Source organism: Homalodisca vitripennis, chromosome 1 (assembly GCF_021130785.1).
Source record: "Homalodisca vitripennis isolate AUS2020 chromosome 1, UT_GWSS_2.1, whole genome shotgun sequence".
Classification (NCBI taxonomy): Eukaryota; Metazoa; Arthropoda; class Insecta; order Hemiptera; family Cicadellidae; genus Homalodisca; species Homalodisca vitripennis.
In genome coordinates this window covers 117,062,019-117,070,013 of record NC_060207.1, presented here as the reverse complement: position 1 = coordinate 117,070,013, position 7,995 = coordinate 117,062,019, and positions in this window count along the sequence as shown.

Here is a 7,995-nt window from a genome sequence, read left to right as displayed (position 1 = left end):
CACATTATGTTTTATGTCAACGATTCAATCTAAAATAATAATGTTTTGTATGCAGATGGTTTTTGGAACATTAGTTGCGCCGTACATGAAATAGTAGCATTATGTACCAAAATATGCTTTGGAACCTCGACCATAATATATTAAATATGCAGCAGTTGCGTAAAACATTTAATTTTCCATAATATTCTTAAAAATATGTCCTTAGGATAGCTATGTCGATATATTCTATCGCACATACTTTGTTGTGACGCAATAGAAATTGGCAACTTTAGACATGACCTAGCGTTGTAGAGATATCTCTAGTGTTTGCTACTTTCCTAGATTGGCAAGAGAGATCGGATGAAGTTTTTTGTACTTTGGCCTTGCAATGTACAACTTCCTCCTTGCATGTCTCAAACAGGACATATATTCTCAACTTATAAAAAAGGATTAAGTGTAGTTGCTGACGTTCAGCCCTAATAAGTAGAAATTAGGGGTTTAAACGTGTCTTCATATATTTCTATTTATTGTCATTTATTTATTTATTCTCTAGTATAGTTTTAGTTGAAAGTATTTTACAACAGTATTTTGGTTGTAGAATATATTTTAATATAGAATTTGTATTACTTATAAACGTTAATCCTACAAATCAGTTTTATAAGTTTATCAGTTTTTTTTCTATCAGTCTATTTGAGAAACGTTTGAATGAATGATGCACATTTTGTTTAAATGTTTTTTTATTGCAGAGAGAAAACATACCTACCCACGAGTCTACCTAAAACTATGAAGAGGGTTGGCATGAAGAATGCTACGGAACCAAATATAGACACGGCCATCACGTAACATGATGGTTTACACAGCTTTATAAACAGGTTCACCACCTACTAAGTTTTGAATAATTTTAGTTAAATTTAAAATAAATTTGGGTGAATTTTTTATGTTTATAAAAACTACATTTTTATATTTTCAAATGTTGAAGAGATGATTCTAAAGTCAAATTGCCCTAAACTCAAAATGTTAAAATCTAACCGTTATACACATTAAAAAGAGGAATAAATGATTTGTCACAAACTCTAGATTATTATGTAAGCGTTTCTAGATGTTGAAGGTCTTCATATAATTTGATGTACTGACAACTTTAACCCCTAGTACATTCGACGCTGTACGCATTTGATGCGGAAACAGGATAACCACATTTAAGAGTATATATTACCCATATAGAAACTTAATAAACCTGATAATTGGTTATATTCATGACAGTACAGTCGTAAAAAGCTTCCTTATTTTTTATTTGGCTGAACTAAACTACCCTCACTTCCGGTGTGAATGAGGATATCCGTTGGACATAAAATTTGCCTTCTTAGTCACACGTTTATTCCCACGAGATTGTCTGTAAGTATTTAGTTTTGCGTATTTGGCTGAGCTCCAGCAAAGAAAAGATTCCTATGCGTTTGTAAGAGAATTTTTTCTTAATTTTGATTCTCAAGATATTTCGAGAACAATTTAAGTTTTAGAAGAAGGCAAGATTGAGTTCGATGATTGCGTATGTCCATTAAAACGTCCATAATTCTATTCATAGTGTAACCTGACAGTCATTCGTGCTCTATACTCCTGGCTTTAACATTCTTAATGGTGGTTAATCCTTTTTTATTTTTATTTTCTTGTATGACTAAATTTAATTTCGTCCATGGATTTATGTTTCTAAAAGTTTTATATGAGAGTTTTGAAATACTGATGTCTAAAAATGACAGTTTTACCACAAACATATATAAAAAACTTATAGATTAACGGTAAAATCTTTAGGCCAGGCCAAAAATTTTTGGTTTTTTTTTTCGTATATTCAATGATGTACAACAAGGAGTAGATATAACTTATTGGATTGCTAACCATTTTGAGGGGGGCGCATTACATAGACTAGAAGCCTTCCATAGAAGCTAGAGGAAGAAAGCACTATAAAGTCTGGGAAACCAGATAGGGTTATACCTTGCCAAATTTCCTAGAGGTTGGTTTCAATATTAGTTCGAACTAATTCAGAAATAAGCTATACAGTAGAACCCCTCATATCCGGCCACCACGGGACCGAGCCCCTGGCCGGATAACGATTCGTCCGGATAAACCATCCTACAGTACACAGCACTTGACGAAACAAAACAATTGTACTGTACTGTACTAACCGCACTGGAAATAATCAACGAACTGTTTACAGGTTAAACCTATTAGCTCAACTGAGGACAGCACAAGAAAATGTAAACAAATAGATACACAAAAATAACGCAAGAGTCGTGGGAGACTAGTGCGTGCAACTGCGCGTCTGCAAGCCGTGGTAAATAAATTTCGATATTGGCTTCCGGGAAGTGGCCGGATAAACCGAGGTGCGGTAAAACCGAGGCCGGATATGAGGGGTTCTACTGTACTGAGACTTCTTTAAATTCTAGTCCTATCAACACCATTCTGAGCCTTATAATAAATTTCGTATATTCGTATAGTAGTTCGTCTAAGATGTACGATTAAAGCGGTTGGTTAGCTGAAGTGGTGTGCTGTACATTCGCAAACTATATTTCAGTGATTTAGTGCCCGGAAGTTTAATAGTATCAAGTTTGAACTATCTTAACGTTTAAAAACAGATCCTAATATTGGTAAGAAAAATTGACTTGGTTTTTACATGCAATGGTTTAAATATAGAGTTGCAGTTAACCTTTACGAGCACTCACTTGATCTGAGCTTGAATTTAGGTACTATATGGAGGGATGTTTTTCTTTATTTATCATAAGTTCGGGGTGGCACCCGAAGCGCCACCGAAGCCCCCACTGATGGCGGACCAGATCGTTAAACTGGCGAAAAAGAAGAATTTATTTACCTACCTATCGAGTAATAACAAGTAATAGATAGAGAAAGAGTATAATAGTGGCCTCTGTACAGTACGAAAGTAGCGATAAAATTCATCTTCAATGACGTATCAAGAAGTCACATCTCAGACACTCCTATTGCAGAGTTTATGTGTTACGCACGTAACAATCAAAATGTTCGAGAACCATCGATATAATGTTCTTCCTAGTCTTGACTTGATTAAAAACTTATCTTTCTTCATGTAATAAATAAAATATAAATAGTCATCCTTTCCTTGATCATCAAGGACTTTTTCCAACAGATTTTGCTGGTTCATCATCAGACGTCATAGCATTACATAAACATAAAATTGATGATTTCATTGTTGTAGTCTGTCATCTGTCTGGTTACTTTCATACATCAATTCCTATTTTGGCCGATTTCTTTAGATTAATGTGAACACAACTCATTGGCCCTTCTTGGTCTACTATATTACATTAGATAATAAATAGAGCGTAAAACTACGAACCTATAGACATCAATAAGTCGTAAGCCAATACCATATTAAAGCATTTTTTCAAAGAGGGAAACAATAGAGATCCTTTAAATTATTGAAAATGCCGAACCACGATTCTGAAGCTTGCTGAAGTCTGGCAGGTGCGTCTGCGTATTGGGTGCTTTAGCATTCCTTTGATCAATATTTATACTGCTTACTTACTACTACTGCACTACTTATTAGACTATTCAGAGGTATTAATACTTTGAAAAAGTCTGTATGTCTTGGGAAATAACCGAAAGACAGATTGCAACAAGATGTAACACATTTCGTGACCTGCATAATGTCAAAGGATCGTTATCGTATCGCGGTAGCACCGAATCATTAAAAACTACAAATAAAAAAATAAAATATTTTACTATGAGCGTGACCCTATTTCCTGAATTTCTCGGTTAATGCCGAGTTAAATGAATTGATGAAGATAAAATGTAATTATTTTACACTCATAATGAATTAACGATGTTGTAATAAATTTGCGCATATTGTATTTCTTTCAGGATAAGGTCGCAGATTACTGCCACTATAATTTGTTTATTTTTTATAATCTGCCAAAATCTAATTGTAATTTGTAAATGTAGCTTGTATTTATTGAGGTAATCAATCTTGTTAAGGATTATAATCATTTGACGTAATCTTAATTGAGAGCCTATTGAAGCTGTCGTAAGTTATCCAATTTACAAACTATCAAAACGTTTTTGACATAATCATAAAATATTAGTTCTCATTGTTGATAAAAAACATCTTAAAACTGTTGAGACATTTTCATAAGATGAAACTGGTTTTATGGAACTAGCAAAACATACGACTTTAGAATGCACTATTTATCGGTGAACTTCTTTCATCTTTTCTTAGTATCAACTTTCTGAAAGAAAGAAAAACATTTGTTAATCAATTGACTCAATTCACGCTTCTACAATTCAATTTGGTTATAATTCTGACTGCTTTCATTTGCTGTCTGGTTAATCTGAAGGTTATTAATCTCCCTATTAATAATCTTTGTTTAGTGAAGCTTATCCATTGTCATATTTCGTGGTAAATTAACAAGAAATATGCTATTTTTTAGAATCTTTACAGAGCAAACTTGATTATTAACCCTTTGCACTCCTCAGTCCCTAAGAGGTGGACATGGTGCTTTACCTGTTGCACTCTGTGAATTCTCGGCGCAGCTGTGTCCGTACACTCCTCAGTCCACTTCTTATGGCCCAAGGCCAAGGTCATGTTCTCTACTACACTGAATATAGATGGTGCCAGATGTCTGTTCCACTCTGACATGTTATTCACAATCACAACAACAGGTGATTTTAAAGGGGCATTTTAAAAGGACAATTTTAAATGATCGTTTTATGCTAAAGCGTTGGTTTCATTTTTCTCTTATTGATTATTTAATATATTTTGCATGGATTTAAAAATCAAAGTCTTAGATATATTTCTTTAAAGGTAAAAAGCAAAATTACTACAAGCAAATCCACAGATATAAGTAGTTAATTCTAAGGCAAATTTTAATATATATATATATATATATATATATATATATATATATATATATATATATAGGTTTTTGAAAAGTCTGGGTACGGCTTAATATTTTACAAACCATAGCAGATAACATCTATAAGCTTTGCACAGTGTCATATGACTATGTAAACTATTTTTCCTTGCTATTACCATGACATGCCAACCATGGGGGGACGACCCACAGAAGAAAACATGGAAACCTTAAATTATTTAGAACTACGTCATCAAATTGTGACAAAATATCTGAACGAAAATAACATACAAGCAAAAACAAGAATCTCATTGGTTGTCACAACAACGATAGCTCACTGGAAGGTAATTGTTTGGGTTTGTTTAAATAGTCATGAGTCACCCAGCTGATAATTGCCAGCTGAGTTTCAGCGGGCAATCATCTTACAAAACAGACTTCAAAAATATTATTTCATATTTATTACTGCTGTTTTACATTAAATAAGTGGCATAAAAATTAATAAAACTATTTTAAAAAATATTTTATTCATTTATAGTCTAGTCATCAATAGAAAGGGTTATTTTATTTTGTATTTTAAGAAACAGATAAATAACATTTCCCCCAAAAAATTGTACAATCTTGTTGATTATATAGTTTAGAATCAGTCAAGATATGGCAGAACATTATATATATATATAACAGAATTATTTACAAAAAATGTAATATAGTTAAATGTCACTGTCCATAAGAGGTGGCCAGAGGAGTTTAGGAGCATTTTAGCATCGGCCACTACATATGGACAGAGGAGTGCAACGACACGGCTCACAACAAAATATTCAGAGTTGTAGAGGATATGACCTTGGGCCATAAGAGGTGGCCAGAGGAGTGCAAATCACAAGTACTGTCATGCGGACGGGGAGTGCAAAGGGTTAATGGTAATTGGCAATAAGAAAAATCATTCCACAAGAGTCATCATTCATCATCATACCAAAAACCAAACGACAGCTTAGACTAGAATGTCAGTCAGCTGTGGCAGTGCATTGTCTCGGTCTGTCCCTGTAGGGCCTTGATATCTAGACGGCTTGGACGACGTGATTGACCTGGCGATCAGCTGTTTTGTATGAGGCAGGCAGGTATTGTTTTACATGCAAACATCCACCCACCCTTGAGCAGAAGACGTCGACTTACTACGTGGCGGTCATCGACGCTTTGATTTGCAGCTCTCTTTTAGGGTACATTGGTTAATTCAATTAAGGGGAAGATTTATCTAAAATAATTCCGTCTGTGCAATCCAATCTTACTAGTAATAATCTCTTGCTTACAAACTCTAACCTGTTATAAAACCGTTTCTGGTGTAAGCCATTCATTCGACTTGCATATGAACCCAGACCATTTTAATAGACCAGTTCCTTCATCTATTTGCTCTAACTTAGTCTAACTACTCTCTAGCTGTTGATAACCTAATTTCAGGCATTCTACTGTAATCCAGTTTTAGAACATTCGTCCGTCTCTTTACCCTCACTTCGTTCAAAATTTTTTTATTGTTCTTGATTTAATGAAGTCCAGTCTTCTCTGACTATTAATGAAAAATTGTAAACACGGAAAAGTTATTTACTCATGCTTTGGATGGGTTCGTAGTCAGCATCAACAAATAACATGCTTGAAAAAGGTGGCCATTCTTAATAACTATATAATATTCATTGTTATTAGTATGTGTATTATCGGTTACTGAACGAAGTGGTGGATTCAGACGGGAGCGGCTCTCACCTCTAGACTTCGGGGAATTAACAATGGTAAGTTAATATTAGACTGAATTGGAAACATAATGTCAGCTAATAACATACTAAAGTAATTTCCAACAATGCAAATAAACTTATACAACAGTTGACGAACTTAAATTAAAGGGGAGGGGCACATTTTTTCGAAAGGCGTTATTTTCGGTTTAGCGTGTGCCATTCTCCTCCTGTAGAACGAAGAGGGGGGAGTGAGCGACGGACGGTTCCAATACTTGTATTCGAATACTGTATCTACGTTGAGTATTTCTAACAGATAAGTCTAGACTTGTCTTACTTCCTTCCCTTAATCCATTTTCCTTGGTTATTTGGAATTACCCTGCTAAAAATGTGGGAAAATCCTTTGCATTTTAGTGCCTCCTATAAACATATTGTACCTACGATTTATGAACTTCAGAAAAATTGGTTCACTTTCTACTTCAGTTCCGTCTGAAAGATTCTTTTCTACTGCAGGTTTTGTCTCCAATTATCGTAGAAATAGATTGAAGCCGAAAACCTGAATCATATTTTGTTTGTACACATTAACATGAAATACAAATTCATTCTTGTCTATATTGTTTACAAATGTATTTATTAATAATTATTGAGTAATTGTACAATTATACATATTCTCAAGTTGGAAAACTTTGTTCTGATCTGTGCGAGAGCACATGTTGCACAGCCCTGCAGCTGGCCTTTTCGGGCAGATCGATTGTTCTTTATAAATGTTTACTTATATTTACTAAATTAAGTGTACATCTAATACGATCAGGACCATCACGTAATTTGCCCAGAACAATTTTTTTCTTATTTTTTACGTTTCTTCAACTACTCCTTTCCAGGAGTACATAACTACCCCCAGTTTTAATCAAACTTTGGTGAATTATGACACGTAGGACAATCGCTGGCAAGGTTATTTGAACAAACCGTTATACATTGCTGAGGGTTGACAAACCTGGTGTCTAGGGATAGTTTAGGCTTTTAGTTTGCATCATCTACGGTTTAAACCTTTTTATTGGAATAAATGATATCTTGTTCAATAGAATATTTGAAAACATGCTATTCATGGGTGGGCTAAAATATCTATTAATTTTCTTTAAAAAGCTCTCTTCACGAATTTTATTAGCTTCTACTTACTTAATGTGATTATTCTTAGACTAGTAATTAATGCTGAGCAACCTTAAAATTTTCAATAACCCATTGTGTCTTGTCTTCGTGTTCTTTAGCTTTCAACTCTAGTGGGTTGTTGTATTTCCTATCACAAGAACACGTTATACTAAAAATGTATTCTTATTAGTTCTGAATGACATTTTTTTGGAAAGTTTTTGTGTTCCTAACGCGGTTTCTGCTCTCTTAATCTTCTCTTATGATTCCGGTCCATATGGGCATAGATTTTA